Source organism: Cnephaeus nilssonii, assembly GCF_951640355.1.
Source record: "Cnephaeus nilssonii genome assembly, chromosome: 15".
In the NCBI taxonomy this organism is placed as follows: Eukaryota; Metazoa; Chordata; class Mammalia; order Chiroptera; family Vespertilionidae; genus Cnephaeus; species Cnephaeus nilssonii.
The window spans coordinates 59,872,361-59,889,487 of NC_137086.1; positions in this window are offsets into that span (position 1 = coordinate 59,872,361).

Here is a 17,127-nt window from a genome sequence, read left to right on the forward strand (position 1 = left end):
GACTAGCCTTTCCCTGAAACTGGTAACATCTCCCACACAAAAGACCCCCTAAAGGCCAGGATCTCTCTGAATACAGTAGCTAACATCATCCACGTGAAACAGACATCTGCAAATGTTGGCCATTTTGCTTTTGCTTTGTAAAGTCCGAATGCTGCAGAGCTAAAATTAAAGCAAATGACACATTTGCTTGCAATGACACATTCCAGTTTTTAAAGATTCATAACACAACACAGAGCCTTGCTCTCCAGATGCCTAATGGTATGCCATGGGCTCAGCACTTGGAAGTGTGCCTTCTAGTAAATACGGTGGGGTCAGATGTAACAGCTGGGTAATTATAATGGCAGGAAATGTGTAGCCAATTCACAGTCGGAACCTGAGTCAGTCCATAAATTGATCAGCAAACTCTCCAAAAAGAAAATTACTAACCTGGGAAGTGGAGGAGTAAATGTGTGGTCACAGTCCAGTTTTATTTCCTGTGAACTGATTGCTTCCTCAGTAGCGGGCAATGTGTTCTCAGTGCCTTGGGGAAGCTCAAACTTCCGTAGGGTCATGATGAGTAATAAAAACACAGAATCCTGAGGAAGATTTTAAGGATGGCCCCAGAATAAAACGTAAAATGAGCTTGTGACATCTGACTAAGAGGGAGAAGGAAGGGTGTGAGAATTATTCACAGTGGGTCATAAAATGAAAATGCCAAGAGGTCAACAGAAGGGGCAGCCAGCAACGCTGGGGGGTTGTTTGCACACTGCTTCTCTAGATGACACATTCTAGTCATCAAAGCCTTCTCAAAACTTCCCATCCTCCAGGGCTGCAGGGCGAGTACACAAATGGTATTTTTACACATGCAGACGGCTGTACGCACATCACAGAAACTTTAGCAGCAGTGACGGAGCTGGGCTGTGGCACAGATCGCCCAGGACATTCTATACGGCTTCTGGGAAGTCCTCTATTACTTAATTTTGGCAGGAGATTTATCTTTGTCAGTGTGATCCTGTGATTTATAAGAAATATACATTTGGTCTTCTTCCACAGTTTCTGGCTCACGGCTCTAAAACCCTTGGAATTTTCTAAGTGATGAGAGCCTAATAGTGTCTTTGGTTGTGTTAATAAGGTGACTTTTGGAAAGTATCTAAGGTTGGGGGCTGGTTGTCAGGGGAGGGTTGGAACTTTTAGTCCCACCAGCCTTCCCCGCCCCCACTTGCAGGGAGGATAGAGGGGCTGGAGCAGGGGTCCTCAAACATTTTAAACAGGGGGCTAGTTCACTGTCCCTCTAGACGGTTGGAGGGCCGGACTATAGTTTAAAAAAAAAACTATGAACAAATTCCTATGCACACTGCACATATCTTATTTTGAAGTAAAAAAGCAAAACGACAAAAACACCTGCATGTGGCCCGCGGGCCGTAGTTTGAGGACGCCTGGTCTGGAGGTTGAATCAGGGGACAATGACATTGATTCAATCAAGCTTGGCTATCTAATGAAGCCTCCATTAAAAACCCAAGAGGACAGGCTTTGGAGAGCTTCCAGGCTGGTGAGAACATGGAGATGTGGGGCGAGTGGTGCACCTGGAGAGGGCATGGAAGCTCTGAGTCCTTTCCCCTTACCTGCCCTATGCATCTCCTCCATCCTCCATCTGGCTGTTCCTGAGCTATATCCTTTATAACAAACCAGTGAGATAGTAAGTTCTGAGTTCTCTGAGCCATTCTAGCAAATTAATCAAACCCACGGAGCTGATTGTGTGAACCTGTGATTTACAGCCACTAGGTCAGAAGTACAGAAAACAACCTGGACTTGTGATTTGCATTCTGAGTGGGAGACAGTTGTTGTCATCTCTAATTTTTAGCCAGTCAGAAGCCCAAGTAGCAAACTGGGTTTGTGATTAGCATCTGAAGTAGAGGGCAGTCCTGTGGGACTGAGTCGTTTACCGGTGGAATCTGATTTTATCTCCAGGTAGATAGTGTCAGAATTGAGTTGAAATCTCAATCATCCTGCTGTGGTCTGAGAATTGCTTGTTGATATGGGGAAGCCTACACACACACACACACACACACACACACACACACACACACACACTGGAAACTGGAACTGGGTCCAGGAACACTTTTCAGTCAGTATTTTTCCAGAACTCATATATATATATAAAACCCTAATATACAAATAGACGGAATGGCAGAACAACCTAACAACTGAACAATCAGACACTATGACATGTGCTGACCACCACGGGCGCATGCAGAACATGGCAGGCGTTGGCTGCGGCAGGATGGTGAGCAGGGGTGTCAGACCAAGGTGGGGCACTGGTCACTGTCATCGGGGTGAGCCTCTGGTAGTTACTGAAAATCCCTTGCTCCCGCATGCTGCGGTCCTGCCCAGCACTTGCACCTGCTGCCAGTGCCAGCCCTGCTCGGACCTGCAGCCAGTTCTGGAGCTGCCACTCGCACCTGCTGCCGGTACCAGGTGCCAGTCCCAATCGCTTGGCGCCATCAGCGGGTGTTAGCAGCAGCTGCCAGCCCAAATCGCCCCTGATGGCTTCTCCACCTCCCCCTACCCCTGAAGGGCAATCGGAGCAGCAGCCACCACTTGCACCCACTGCTGGTGCCAGCCCCAATCACTCTGCACCATCAGCAGGTGTGAGTGGGGCCGGCACTATCAACGCATGGGAGCGATGGCAGCAGTGGGAGCGGTGGCAGGGGCAGGAGGGGCGGCGGGAGTGGGGCTGCTGGCAGACAGGGTACCAGGGGCCGTGGTGGGAGGGGCTGGGTGAGGACACCGAGGATGCGCCAAGACCCGCCCCTGTGCCCACCGCAGCACAGCGGCCCACAGTTTCTTTCAAGGTGCACGAATTCGTGCACTGGGCCCCTAGTATAAAAATAACTTCGAGTGTCCTGAGCATCCCTAGGTGATGGAAAAGGAAAGCCCAGGACCATGCTGACTAGAGGCAGAGGCAGGAAGAGCCTAAATGAACTGAGAATGTACTCTTGAGTGAAGAGAAATTGCCTAGTTCTGCTTAAACTGAGATTCTTAACTTGGTGTTCTTGAACCCATAGTAGGGCTTCTCAAACTCAGATTGCAGCAGAACCCCTGGGGAGCTTGTTTACAATGTAGATTTTTTTGTGCATCACACTCAGCAATCCTGATTCAGAGAGTTTGGAAGGGGCCCACAACCTGTATTTTCATGTGCACTGCAGGTATTTCTCTCTTTTTAAAAATTTTTGATATGTTTATTGATTTTAGACAGAGGAAGGGAGAGAGAACGAGAGAGAGAAACATCGATGTGAGAGAGAAACATTGGTTGTTTGCCTTTCATACTCATCCCAATCAGGGACCAAATCCACAACCTAGGTATATGCCCTGACCAGGAATTGAAACCATGACCTTTTGGTGGAATACACTCCAACCAACTGAGCCACACCAGCCAGGGCCACTCCAGGTATTTCTGAAGTGCGTAGTCTGATGACTACATTCAGAGGAACCCTCTCCTGAGAGTGGATGGTTGTCTGTGATGCAGGTTCATGAAAGGGATTGTGGAAAGAGCTATGTGCCAGAACTGAAAAGGTATGAAAATCAGGCATTCAGATAGGTCTGTGAATTTTTCAGAGGTGAGAATCCATAGCTTTCCTCACATACTCAGAAGGATCCATGTCCCCTCAGAACTTACAAACCATGATAACACATGGACCCCACAAAGCTAATACCTCCATTTCCACCTCCAGCCTCAGATGGCTCCCCAGAATTCATCCAGCATCTCACAGAAGTATGAACACATTTGGCACTGAGAAAGTTCTGGTCGGAAAGAATGGCTGGGTCTCTGATTTTATCATCATTATGTTGGGAAAGTAACTCAAAAGATATACCAGGTGGACAGGCAGCTCATTTCTGCAAAGATAGCAGTGCAGTTGCTAATGGTTCCCAAAGACAGTCCAAGGAGCATGAAGCTCCCCTGGGAGCAAGGAATTTTCAGTCAGTGCCCAGGAAATGACTCTCAGAGGTGGCCCAAGTCTCCGTCAAAGGTCTGACTAGAAAGAGGAGGCTCTTCAGTTCCAGTGCCCCCTCCAGAGCTTCTTGAGCTTCTAGAATATTTTTCTCCTGTCCCTTGGGCTGTGCAAAACTGTGAAGAATAGCCCACAGTTGCAAAGAGTATCCCCAATGACCATGTTCACCTTAACTCTGAGCTTAGCCAGTTTTTTCATTTCCCACATAGCTTCTCAAGCATTTATTACCATTAATTTACATAATTTATTCTTCAAACTCTTTGCTTAAATAAGAGAACCATAGGTCTTAGTTTATTATCATTATTTTACCTTTGCACAATGAGAGATAACCCTCTTCTGACTTAGAGACAGACTCACAATGCAAGTGCCTTTTAGAAAACATCTCAAATGGAAGGTGACCAGAGCAGCACATTTTTAAGCAAGACCAATTAGGATTGTGCCTTCCTGTGCGCTGCAGGCTATTTACACAAATCTTGGCAGCAATCTCTGAACTCCAGGTGTTTCGTGAATCCTGTGTCAGAACCAGCACTGACAAGCATAGTTAAACTAGAGGCCCAGTGCACCAAACGCATGCACTCGGGGGTCTCTCAGCCAGGCCTGCACCCTCTTACAGTCCGAGAGCCCTCAGGGGATGTCTGACTGTTGGCTTAGGCCCACTCCCTGTGGGAAGCAGGGAGCAGGGAGTGGGGAGCAAGCCTAAGCGGGCAGTCAGACAGCTTAGTGCTGCCTTGGAGGCAGGAGAGGCTCTTGCCACCGTCGCTGCGCTGGCCAGCCATGAGCCCAGCTTCTGGATGAGTGGTGCTCCCCCTGTGGGAGCTCACTGACCACCAGGGGGCAGCTCCTGCATTGAGTATCTGCCCCCTGGTGGTCAGTGTGCATCATAGCGACCAGTCCTTCTGGCATTCGGTCAATTTGCATATTACCCTTTTATTATATAGGACTAGTGACCCGGTGCACAAAATTCGTGCATGGGGGGCGGGGGAGTCCCTCAGCCCAGCCTGCACCCTCTCCAATCTCGGACCCTTCGGGGGATGTCCAACTGTTTCTGACTAATTAGATCAGGCAGAGACTCTAATCCTCCAGGGGCCACCTTTGCCTACAGACTGATAAGATTCCATCTTGAATTGCCCTCAGGCAATCATCCATGAGTGTGGCAAGTGTTTTTTTCAATGGGGTGGGGCAATTGCCTCTGCCTGAAGGCTAGTTGTTATTCTTAGTCCCTTAATGGGTCTCAGAAACTCCACACCATGGAGCAAAGTGTTTTCCAATAGGGTGTTTCAGCTGTCTTCCCCCCAGGCAATGCTGCCTGTAAAGAAATTGTCTGCATGATAAAGATGACCTCTGCAGTATGAGGGAATGACTCAGCACAGGAAATTATGGTCTCTGCTTTCTGAGCTCTAACCCCAGAGCCCTCAATCCTGGCTTCTGCTCACACATCTTCAGTCCACTCTGCCCTCCCTTTCCTGGAGTACAAGGTGAGTGGCTCCACAGGGAATTTTGTGCATTGGCCCTTTAAGAGGGTGCCTGAATTTCCAACCATCTCTCCCTGGCCGACAGCAACCTCACTGCTTTTCACAGCCAGATGTTATGTGGGTACCCTTCTCATTTCTGGTGTTCTCTACTGGGGGGCTCAGCTTGGGGATTAGACCCTAGAGTTCTCAGTGGCAACCCCCACAGCTGAGATATCTCTCTGGAATTTCAGTTGCTGCCTGTGGGAGCCCAGCCAGCCCTTTCGTACCTCTGCCCCAGTCTCTATGCAGTCTCTACTTTCCATCCTTGGTTATCAGGGTTCTCTCCAGTGAGTCTTCCATTAATTATTCAAGAAGTTTTTCTGTACTTTAATTGTAATTCCAGTGTGGTCCTGGGAGCATGTATGTGCAGCATCCACTTATTCCACTGCCATTTTAAATCCTTAAACTCTTATTTTATTTGGTCCCTATGAAACTCATTTTTCTCATTCAAGTGTGTTCTTACATAGAACTCCATTTGATATAAGCAATTTTCTTTTCTATTGGTTGCCATCCCTACTTACTCTTTTTTGCTTGCGAAATTACTAACCTTCACCTGTACTCTTCCACTACTTAGTCTCTCTTTCCAAACACTAGTGATAACTCTTCTCTCTTACTCTTTTTTTATTGTCTAAATTTTTACATATGTCTCCTTTTTCCCCTGTTAACCTCCCCCAAGCCATTCCCACCCCGAGCAAGCCCCCACCACCCCAGTGTCTGTGTCCATTGTCTTCTCTCTTACTCTTAAGTGTTTCCCTTTCAATACCTCTGAATCTTCCCCTGTGTTTGCTAGAGATTCTTTTCTGACTTCTCTGTCTGTGCTTCAAATAGAGTCTTTATATTTTCATTTAATCATGGTCACAGCACATTTATTTGTAATAGCTCAAACTGGGAGCAACCCACATGTTGCACCAAGAAGTGACTGAAAAAACAAACTGTGATCCATACATGCAATGGAATACTCTTCATCAATAAAAATGAATGAGTGATTAAAAATGCCAACAACTTAGATCAGTTTGATTATGCTGAATAAAGAATTCAAATTTTAAAAAAAAAGAGTACATACTTTAACCTTTTGCACTTTGATATCGAGTGTGACTCGACACGGTTAGCATTAGAATAAAGGAATCGAGAAAAAAGCAAGCGAGTGCAAAGGGTTACGTTTCCATTTATATAAAATTCTAGAAAATGCAGCAATAATGACAGACCCCAAATCAGTGGCAGGTGAAGGAGAGGGAGAGATTACAAAGGAGCATGAGAACCTTTTGGGGAGGGGAGTGGATATATTTGTTTGTATTGTATCACCATGGATACTTTTGTTAAAATTATTCAAATTACACAGTTCAAATACTTACAGGTAACCACAACAAAACTATAAATAAATTGTCCTGAAAGGAGGCTATAAGTACAAAAGGGTAAAAGGTGATATTATCCAGAGGTTAGCAACTGCAGAAAGTCCCATCTACCCATAATGTTGGAGGAGCACAAGGAAAACTGGTGTTCACGGAGCCCATGTTCCTTGGCCACTAAGACTAATGGGGTCCCTGCTAGGGCTGCTGTTTCAGTTATGATCTCTGCTTCTTGTTCAGGAGGCTGGGAGCATGCACTCTCTCTATCCTCTAGAACCTGGGGAGTGTGAAGGTGTGTATAGATGATGCTGCTAGAGCTAGAACCCCTAAGTGTTGCTTCCACTGGAGCCATCACCCAATGCAGGAAAAAATAAATGGCTCTCCCTTCTATCTTTCAGACTCCTCTTCCATTTACAGAAAGCAACTGGGAAGAAAGTTTATTTTTGCAGGTTTCCAATTCTCTGTGATTGGAGGGGAATAAGGAAAGGTAGTTATTGAAGCTGAAGACTAGTGGACAAGAAATGGGCACTACGCTTGACAAAGGAAAGTATAAAATATGCAGAGGCATGGTTCTGCCATCTCATGGGTCTTGTCTGTTAGCACATCCTGGTTCTCCTGAGTTACATGGCTCTCCCGCCCCCTGAAACTAAATAGCAAAAAAGGCTGTATTCAAGTGGGTGTGGACAGTGTTAGCAGATGGGTGAGGTTGGCCTTTTCTGCAACCAATCAGTTTTTTAGGGGATTTGACAGCCAGCCTCTGAAATAAACCTATTACTACTTTCTATGAAATCCTGCTACATAGATAGATGCCCTCAAACATTAATTCTTGTACCTACATCATAATTTACTTTAGACTCAGAAGGTTCTTGAAGAACATTGGGTACCACAAGAACTCAGGGAATTATACTTTGAACACTGAAACTTATCATTGATTTTGAAATTTCATTTTTTATATCCTACAGATTAAAGTTCAGTTCCTTGAAAGCCTGCTGAGTTTTATCATTATAACAACTTGTAAAGCGGAAGCTAATTTAATGAGGGAAGGAGAAGGAATTTTTAGTGTAATTCTCTGGCGTTTGCTTCTGTTTCAAATGGTGTGGAAAGTCCACATAGTGAGTTCATTTATTTTTTTAAATTATACCTCATTAAATTGGCTTGGCACTGACAAACCCACTGGTCACAAGCTTTTCAATAATACCTAACAAATAAAGCACTTTGGAGAAATAAATGTAATTTAAAAAGAGAAGAATTGATCTTTCACATATATAAGTTCAGGTCTTTACATATGTTAATCTGTTTACTAATAATATTGTTTGGAGTTTATTACAATTTTGAATTTAATTTTGCTTATAAGTAATTCACAATTAGTCAATGCAAAAATTCAGAAGTACAAATAATGCAAAGGTTTTTATGAGCCCCTCATAATCCATCACTCTGGAATCAGTGCTATTTGTGTGTGGTGTGTAGCGTCCCACCCTTTTTCTTTGCATTTACCTCCATAGGTACTTATGGAATTACATGTGCTATTTTGAATAAACTTGTACGTAAATGGAGGTTGGTAGATTGCAAGATTGGCCTTACCACTTTTCGGCTCCTCTCATTGACAGATAGAGTTATTTTCCGCACCCTTTGAATCTGGTTAGCCATGTGACTTGCTTTGACCAATAGAATGCAGAAGTGGTGTTGTGCCAGTTCCAAACATAGCACTCCAGAGGTGTCATAGCTTCTACTCTCACTGTCTTATAACTTTGAAACCAGCAGGAGAACAAACCTGGGCGAGTCACCTAAAGAATAAGAGACTAAATGGGAAAAGGCCACAGACACTCCAGTGTATTTACCAGATGAATACAAGTGGCTAAATGAGTGCAGCTAATTAGTTGAGCCCAGCCCAAATCATAAATACTGGCAAATTGAGCCCAGCCCAAATGACTGACCTGCAAAAATTTCAGCTAAATAGATTATTGATTTAAAGAACTAAGTTTTAAAGGCATTTGTTATGAACAGAAGCAAACTGATGCTAGAACAATATGGTGTGGAGTTTTATAACTTTTTTTCTTTACTCATTATGTTAGGAAGAGTTTAACTTTTCAATAAATCTTCTTTTTTAAAAATCCTCACCCAAGGACATGCTTATTCATTTTAGAGAGAGGGAAAGGGAAAAGGAGAGAGAGAGAGAGAGAGAGAGAGAGAGAGAGAGAGAGAGAGAGAGAAAGAAGAGAAGAGAAGAGAAGAGAAGAGAAGAGAAGAGAAGAGAAGAGAAGAGAAGAGAAGAGAAGAGAAGAGAAGAGAAGAGAAGAGAAGAGAAACATCAACGTGAGAGAAGAAACATTGATCTGTTGCCTTCCCATATGTGCCCCTGACTGGGGACCGGGGATTGAACCCACAACCTAGGTATGTGCCCTGACCCAGAATTGAACCTGCAGCCTTTCAGTGCACAGGATGACATCCAACCAACTGAGCCACACTGGCAAGATCTTATTCTTTTCAACAGTTGCATAAAGTTTCATATTATGGCTATTCCACAGTTTACTTCATATTTCCTCTATAATGGACATTTATTTTATTATTTTTAAAAAATATTTTTATTGATTTCAGAGAGGAAGGGAGAGGGAGAGAGAGATAGAACCATCAGTGATGAGAGAGAATCATTGATCTGCACGATTGAATTGAGCCAGCAACCCAGGCATGTGCCCTGACCGGAAATTGAACTGTGATCTCCTGGTTCATAGGTCAATGCTCAACAACTGAGCCACTCAGGCCGGGCTATGATGGACATTTAAGTTGTGCCTTCCTGCCTGTCTTCTTTCCGTCCCTCCACCCTCCGTCCTTTCCTCCCCTTTCTCTTTCTTTTCCTCTCTTTTGCTTGTTTTTTGTTTTTTGTGTGTTGTTTTTTTTTTTTGTATTATAAGTATCTCTAGAATTGTTGCAGAGACCCTATTCTCTCTTTTCTAGGCTAATATTGGTTAAGGTATACTTTTCATTTTTTAAAATCCTTACCCGAGGACATTTTCACTGATTTTTTTTAATAAATCTTTATTGTTCAGATTATTACAATTGTTCCTCTTTTTTCCCCCAATAGCTCCCCTCCACCCGGTTCCCACCCCACCCTCTGCCCTTACCCTCCCCCCCACTGTCCTCATCCATAGGTGTACGATTTTTGTCCAGTCTCTTTCCGCACCCCCTCATCCCTATCCCCCTGAGAATTGTCAGTCCACTCCCTTTCTATGCCCCTGATTCTATTATATTCACTAGTTTATTCTGTTCATCAGATTTTTTATTCACTTGATTTTTAGATTCACTTGTTGATAGATATGTATTTGTTGTTCATAATTTTTATCTTTATCTTTTTCTTCTTCTTCCTCTTCTTAAAGAATACCTTTCAGCATTTCATATAATACTGGTTTGGTGGTGATGAACTCCTTTAGCTTTTTCTTATCTGTGAAGCTCTTTATCTGACCTTCAATTCTGACTGATAGCTTTTCTGGGTAGAGTAATCTTGGTTGTAGGTTCTTGCTATTCATCACTTTGAATATTTCTTGCCACTCCCATCTGGCCTGCATAGTTTCTGTTGAGAAATCAGCTGACAACCATATGGGTGCTCCCTTGTAGGTAAGTAACTGTTTTTCTCTTGCTGCTTTTAATATTCTCTCTTTGCCTTTTGCTCTTGGCATTTTAATTATGATGTGTCTTGGTGTGGTCCTCTTTGGATTACTTTTGTTTGGGGTTCTGTGCACTTCCTGGACTTGTAAGTCTATTTCTTTCACCAGGTGGGGGAAGTTTTTGGTCATTATTTCTTCCAATAGATTTTCAGTATCTTGCTCTCTCTCTTCTTCTGGCACCCCCATAATTCGGATGTTGGTATGCTTGAAGTTGTTCCAGAGGCTCCTTACACTATCTTCATATTTTTGGATTCTTTTTGCGTTTTGCTTTTCCGGTTGAGTGTTTTTTGCTTCTTTGTATTTCAAATCTTTGACTTGATTCTTGCAATCCTCTAGTCTGCTGTTAGATTTCTGTGTATTATTTTTTATTTCAGTCAGTGTATGCTTAATTTCTAGTTGGTCCTTTTTCATATCCTCAAGGGTTTTACTAAATTTATTGGCCTTTTCTAGAAAATTCTTGAAAAACCTTATAACCATGGTTTTGAACTCTATATCCCATAGTTTGCTTTCCTCCATTTCTTTCATTTGTGACCTATTTCTTTGTCTCTGCATTTTGGCTGCTTCCCTGAGTTGATACAGTGGCTTTGTGTGCTAGGTGTCCCATAGGGCCCAGTGGCTCAGCCTCCCCAGTTACCTGAGGTGGACACTCTTGATTCACCCCTTTGTGGGCTATGTGCACAGTCTTGTTGTAGTTAAACCTTGATTGTTGTTGGTATCACTGGGAAGAATTGACCTCCAGGCTGTGAGGATCAGCTGTGTCTACGACGGGAGAACTTCTGTGCTGGAGACACCTCTGGACTTTACTTCCGCAGCTCCTGTGAGTCTCAGCGTGCTTTTCTCTTTCCTTATAGTTGTAGAATTTCCACTCAGCCAGCCTTCCTGTGGTTCTGGATGATGTCTGTTTTGTCTTTTAGTTGTAGTTTTGAAATTGTTGTGCGAGGCAGCAGTTCAGGTGTTTACCTATGCCACTATCTTGGTTTCTCCCATTTTCACTTATTTTTAGACAGAGGGGAAGAGAGTCAGGGAGGGAGAAAGAGAGAAGGGGGTGAAGGGCATCCATGATCAATGTGAGAAAGAAACATTGATCGGTTGCTTCCTATATGCACCCAATCCAGGGCTGGGGATCAAACAACCTAGGTATGTGCCATGATCAGGAATCAAACTGGGACAATGCTCCTACCAATGGAGTCACACTGGTCAGGGCTCATAGAAATATTTTCAAAATATAATCCAATTTATCAATCTTTTCCTTAATGGCTTCCCTATTTTGAATTTTACTCAAGAGCAGTTTTCCAATCAAATATATACTCTATTTATTTCTAATATAGCAGTTTATATAAATGTGTGTGTGTTAGCTTTAATTCGTGAATCCTCTGGAATTTATAGTGTGAAATAGGAAAATTTTTGCCAAATGATTAACCAATTGTTTTAAACACCATTTATGAAGTAGTTCAAGATTTTTTGCACTGATTTGCAATACCACGTTTATTTTGTACTAAACTAATCTGCTTCAAGATTCTATTCTGTTCCATTCATGTCTGTGACTGGATCAATAACAAAATGACTAGTACAATATAGCAATTATTACTGCTTTGCAATACATTTTGACATTGACAAGTCATTCTTTTTTTTTTTTTCAAAAAATTCTTGAATATTCTTGAATATTTTTTCTCCCAGGTCAATTTCAAAATCAGTTTTTAAATTCCATGAGAAGTCATTTCGGAATTTTAATAATGATTACACTGACCTTATAGGTTTTTTTGCCATCAGTTGAACTTTTAACAACATTAAATCTTGTTGTCAAGGATCATGATATGCTTTTTCATTTATTCATAGTCCTTTATGCCTTTTATGTCAATAAAATTTTGTAGTTATCTTTTTAATATATTGCACATTTATTCTTTGGTTTAGTCCTCAGTATTTTATAGGTTTTTTTTAATATATGTTTTTATTGATTTTGGGAGAGAGAGAGAGAGAGGAACATTGATGAGAGAGGATCATCATCGATTGGCTACCTCCTGCAAGCCCCATACTGGAGATGGAGCCCACAAACCTGGCATGTGCCCTGACCAGGAATCAAACCGGTAACCTCTTGGTTCCTGGGTCGATGCTCAACCACTGAGCCACACCAGCAGGGCAGTATTTTATAGTTTTTAAAGCTATTTACATTTTCTAATACATTTTATAATTCATTTCTGTTCATGTCTAAGAAAATTATTCCTGAAAATAGTTTTCTCTAAATCTGGCCACAGTAAACTCTTTTGTATTCTAATAATTTACCAGTTGATTCCTTTGGATTTCTTTGGGTAGATGATCATAACTTTGGAATGAGAATTTCTAACGTTTACTTTTTATTTCATTATTTTATTTTATTTATTGAATCAGCTAAAATCCCCTGTATTTGCATTAGTCTGCCCAAGCTGCCATGACAAAAGAGCACAGGCTGGATGGCTTAACCAACAGAAATTTATTTTCTCACTAGAGGCCCAATGCATGAAAATTCATGCAATACTAAGCCTTCCTTCCCCCAGCTGCTGACACCGGCTTCCCTCCAGCATCTGGGATCCGGGCTTCCCTCCTCTGGCTGCCTGCAGGCACCTCGGACCCGGGCTGGCTTCCCTCCGGCCCCGGCTTGGTCAGGAAGGACATCCGGAGACGTCAGGCCTAATTAGCATATTACCCTTTTATTGTTGTAGATAATTTGGAGTCTGGAAGCGCAAGATCAAGGTGCCAGCAAGATTGTTTCTGGTGAGACTGCTCTCCTTAGCCTTCAGACAGTGCCTTTTCACCGTGTCCTCTCCGAGTCTTTTCTCTTTGTGCATGGAGAGAGAAAGAGAATTCTGGTATCTCTTCCTTTTCTTAGAAGGACACCAGTCATTACAAATTAGGGTCTCATCCTTGTGTCTGATTTAACCTTAACTACCTTTTTAAAGGCCCCATCTCCAAATACATGGGGGTCAGGGCTCCAACATATGAATTTGGGGTGGGAGACACAATTCCATCCTATCTAATAAAAGAATAATATGCAAATTGACCATCACTCCAACACACAAGATGGCTGCCCCCATGTGAACACAAGATAGCCAGCAGGAGAGGGCAGTTGGGAGGGATCACGTCTGCAAGGGAGGACAGTTGTGGACAATCAGTCCAGCAGGGGAGGGCAGTTAGGGGTGACCAGGCTGACAGAGGAGGGAAGTTGGGGGCGACCGGGCCTTCAGGGAAGGGCAGTTGGGGGGGACCCAGGCCTGCAGGGGAGAGCAGTTGGGGGGGGGGGTGCCAGGCCTGCAGGGGAGGGCAGTTAGGGGCAAACAGATTGGCAGGGGAGCAGTTAGGCATCAATCAGGCTGGCAGGGGAGTAGTTAGGGGGTGATCAGGCTGGCAGGCAGAAGCAGTTAGCGGCAATCAGGAAGGTAGGCAGGTGAGCAGTTGGGAGTCAGTAGTCCTAAATTGTGAGAAAGATGTCCAACTGCACATTTAGGCCCGATCCTACCGGGAGGATCGGGCCTAAAGGGGCATTCCGACATCCCTCAAGGGGTCCCAGATTGGAAAGGGTGCAGGCTGGGCTGAGGGACACACACCCCCATGCACGAATTTCATGCACTGGGCCTCTAGTCTATAATAATGTTGAATGCAGATTTTTTTATTGCTTGTTTCCTTTTTCCTATTTCTGAAATAGCATTAAAAATAACATTTTGATTTTTAAATCCTGAAATATGAGAAATAATGTGAGCAAAATATGCAAAGAAAAAAAATAAATGTGGTATAAATCAGAGTTATCACAGAGGTTTATTTGAGAAAGGTACGTTTGGGTATAAATCACCTAGTTCACTGGTATACACAGACCAATGTCCAAAAAGTGCTTGTTGATTGACATTTAGTAGAACTGTCACAACCTTTGTTATTATGTGTGTGTTCTGTGTCTAAAATGTCCATGAGTAGTTGTGTTTAATACCATAGAGATAAGTGGTTTATGTTTAAAAAGCATTTATTCATTCATTCAGTAAAGACCTGTTCCTAGGCAGTGGGCATATTTTAAAAACTTTGGGTTATTCTCCTTGAACAAAAGTGAGAAATCCTATAAAAATAGAAATATCTATTCTCACTGGTTCAAAGAAGTAGGCAAAATATTATGGCTATAAAGTAGTTCATAATTCCCACTCTGTTATGAATTAGAAATTTGGGAGCAAAATTCCATAGTTTAAGTCATAAACATTCTATGTTGAGCAACACCTTCTCAAATTATTCTGTAAATCTTCATTAATTTAAAAATTATATAATATGACAGGTAAATTATTAACATGTTTTAGGCATATTGTAAGCATTCAACAGTTGTTAGTCCTTAAAAGAACAAAACTTAAAGATATGCATGATGAAAAGAGTCCAAACATTTATTTAATATAGGGCATGTCTGTTTCCTCTTTAGTAAACAATAGCAGACTTCATTTTTTATCTTCTTTCTTTTTAAAAAATATATGTTTTTATTGATTTCAGAGAGAGGAAGAGAGAGGGGCAGAAAGATAGAAACATTAATGATAAGAGAGAATCATCGATTGGCTGCTTCCTGCACACCCCCTACTGGGCATCAAGCCCACAACCCAGGCATGTGGTCCCAGGCATACTGGGAATGGAACCATGATCTCCTGGTTCATGGGTTGATACTCAACCACTGAACCACACCAGCCAGGTTGTCTTCTTTCTATTCCATATCTAATCTATTTTTTTTATTGATTGATTTTTAGAGAGAGAGACAGACAGACAGACAGACAGAGACAGAGAAACATCAATTTGTTGTTCCACTTATTTATGCATTCATTGGTTGATTCTTATTTGTGCCCTGGCCAGGGATTGAACCCTCAACTTGGTGTATTGGGACAATGCTCTGACCAACTGAGCTACCCAACCAGAGCCTTAATTTTTCTATAATGATCATAAATTTCATGTGCAAGTTTTAAAAATAACGTTTGTTTAAATTAGGGGTGGAGAACATCTGGATATGGCCCACAAAATCATGTGGTCTGGCCCTGCCAAGGCATTAGGGGTGAGTTAACTAAATGTTTGACCAAATATAGCAGGCTAATTTTTAAGTTGATAATTTTGTATGGCCCACAAATGATGATATAAATATCCAAATGGCCCTTGTCATAAAATAGATTCCCCACCCCTGTGTTAAATAGTCTTCCGAAGTATTTTTAATCTAATTCAGTACAGAAGAATAAAATTTTTCAAGTACTTTACCAGGCCTCTAGAAATAAATATAGGGTGGGACAAAAGTTGGCTTACAGTTGTAAGTACACAAAACACAGAATTTATTATTATATTACTAGAGGCCGATGCATGAAATTCATGCAAGAGTAGGCCTTTCTTCCCCCCAGCTGCTGGCACCGGCTTTCCTCTGGCACCCGGGACCCAGGCTTCCCTCCCAGCCCCAGCTTCGTCCGGAAGGTCGTCTGGAAGGATGTCCAGTCTAATTAGCATATTATGCTTTTATTATTACAGATTATTTATTGATTATTGTATTATTTTCCATACAAACAACTATAAAACTACTTTTGTCCCACCGTGTATCACATAGCTTCACAAATGAAAACATATTTATAAATATATTTTTTTCAGTTTTTTTATTTCAAGAAAAACTATTTTAAATATAATAATGTTACATGCAATAAACCTTAATAGTTCAAGAAAAATGATTTTAGGGTGAGGCTGGAACCCGGGTCCGGGTGAGGCCACGCGCCCCTGGGTCCGGGTGAGGCTGGGTCCCGGGTCCAGGTGAGGCCGCGCGTCCCTGGGTCCGGGAGAGGCCACGCGCCCCTGGGTCCGGGTGAAGCTGGGTCCCGGGTCCGGGTGAGGCCGCGCGTCCCTGGGTCCGGGAGAGGCCACGCGCCCCTGGGTCTGGGTGAAGCTGGGTCCCGGGTCCAGGTGAGGCCGCATGCCCCTGGGTCCGGGTGAGGCTGGATCCCGGGTCCAGGTGAGGCCGCACGCCCCCGGGTCCGGGTGAGGCCGTGCGCCCCTGGGTCTGGGTGAGGCTGGATCCCAGGTCCGGGTGAGGCCGCATGCCCCTGAGTCCGGGTGAGGCCACGCGGACATCCAGGCAGAAGCAAATGCCCCACCCTGTTGAAAAAACTCTCACCACACCTGAGGACAATTGCCTGGGAGCAATTCAAGTCAGAATCCTATTAGTCTGTAGACAGAGGCAGTCTCTGGAGTGGCCTCAGGGCAAGGTATTTTCAATAGGTTGTGTTCACTGTTTTCCCTTCAGGCAAGGCAGATGTCTATGTAGGAAAGATGTCCTCTGGCTATATGAGGGAGTGACTCAGTCCAGGAAACTTGGGGTGTCTGCTTCTGAGCTCTATCCCCCGAGTCCCCAGTCCTGGGTTCTACTCTCATAGCTCCAGTCCACTTCACCCTCCCTCTGCCAGAGCACAAGGTGGGTGGCTCCACAGGGAATGTTTGTGCATTGGTCCTTTAAGAGGGTGCCCAAACTTTCAGCTGCCACTCCCTGGCAGACTGCACCCCACTGCTTTTCACAGCTAGATGTTATGTGGGCACCCTCCTCAGTTTGATGTTTCTGTTAGGGAGCCCTGCTTGGGGATTAGATCCCAGAGTTCTCAGTGGCACCCCC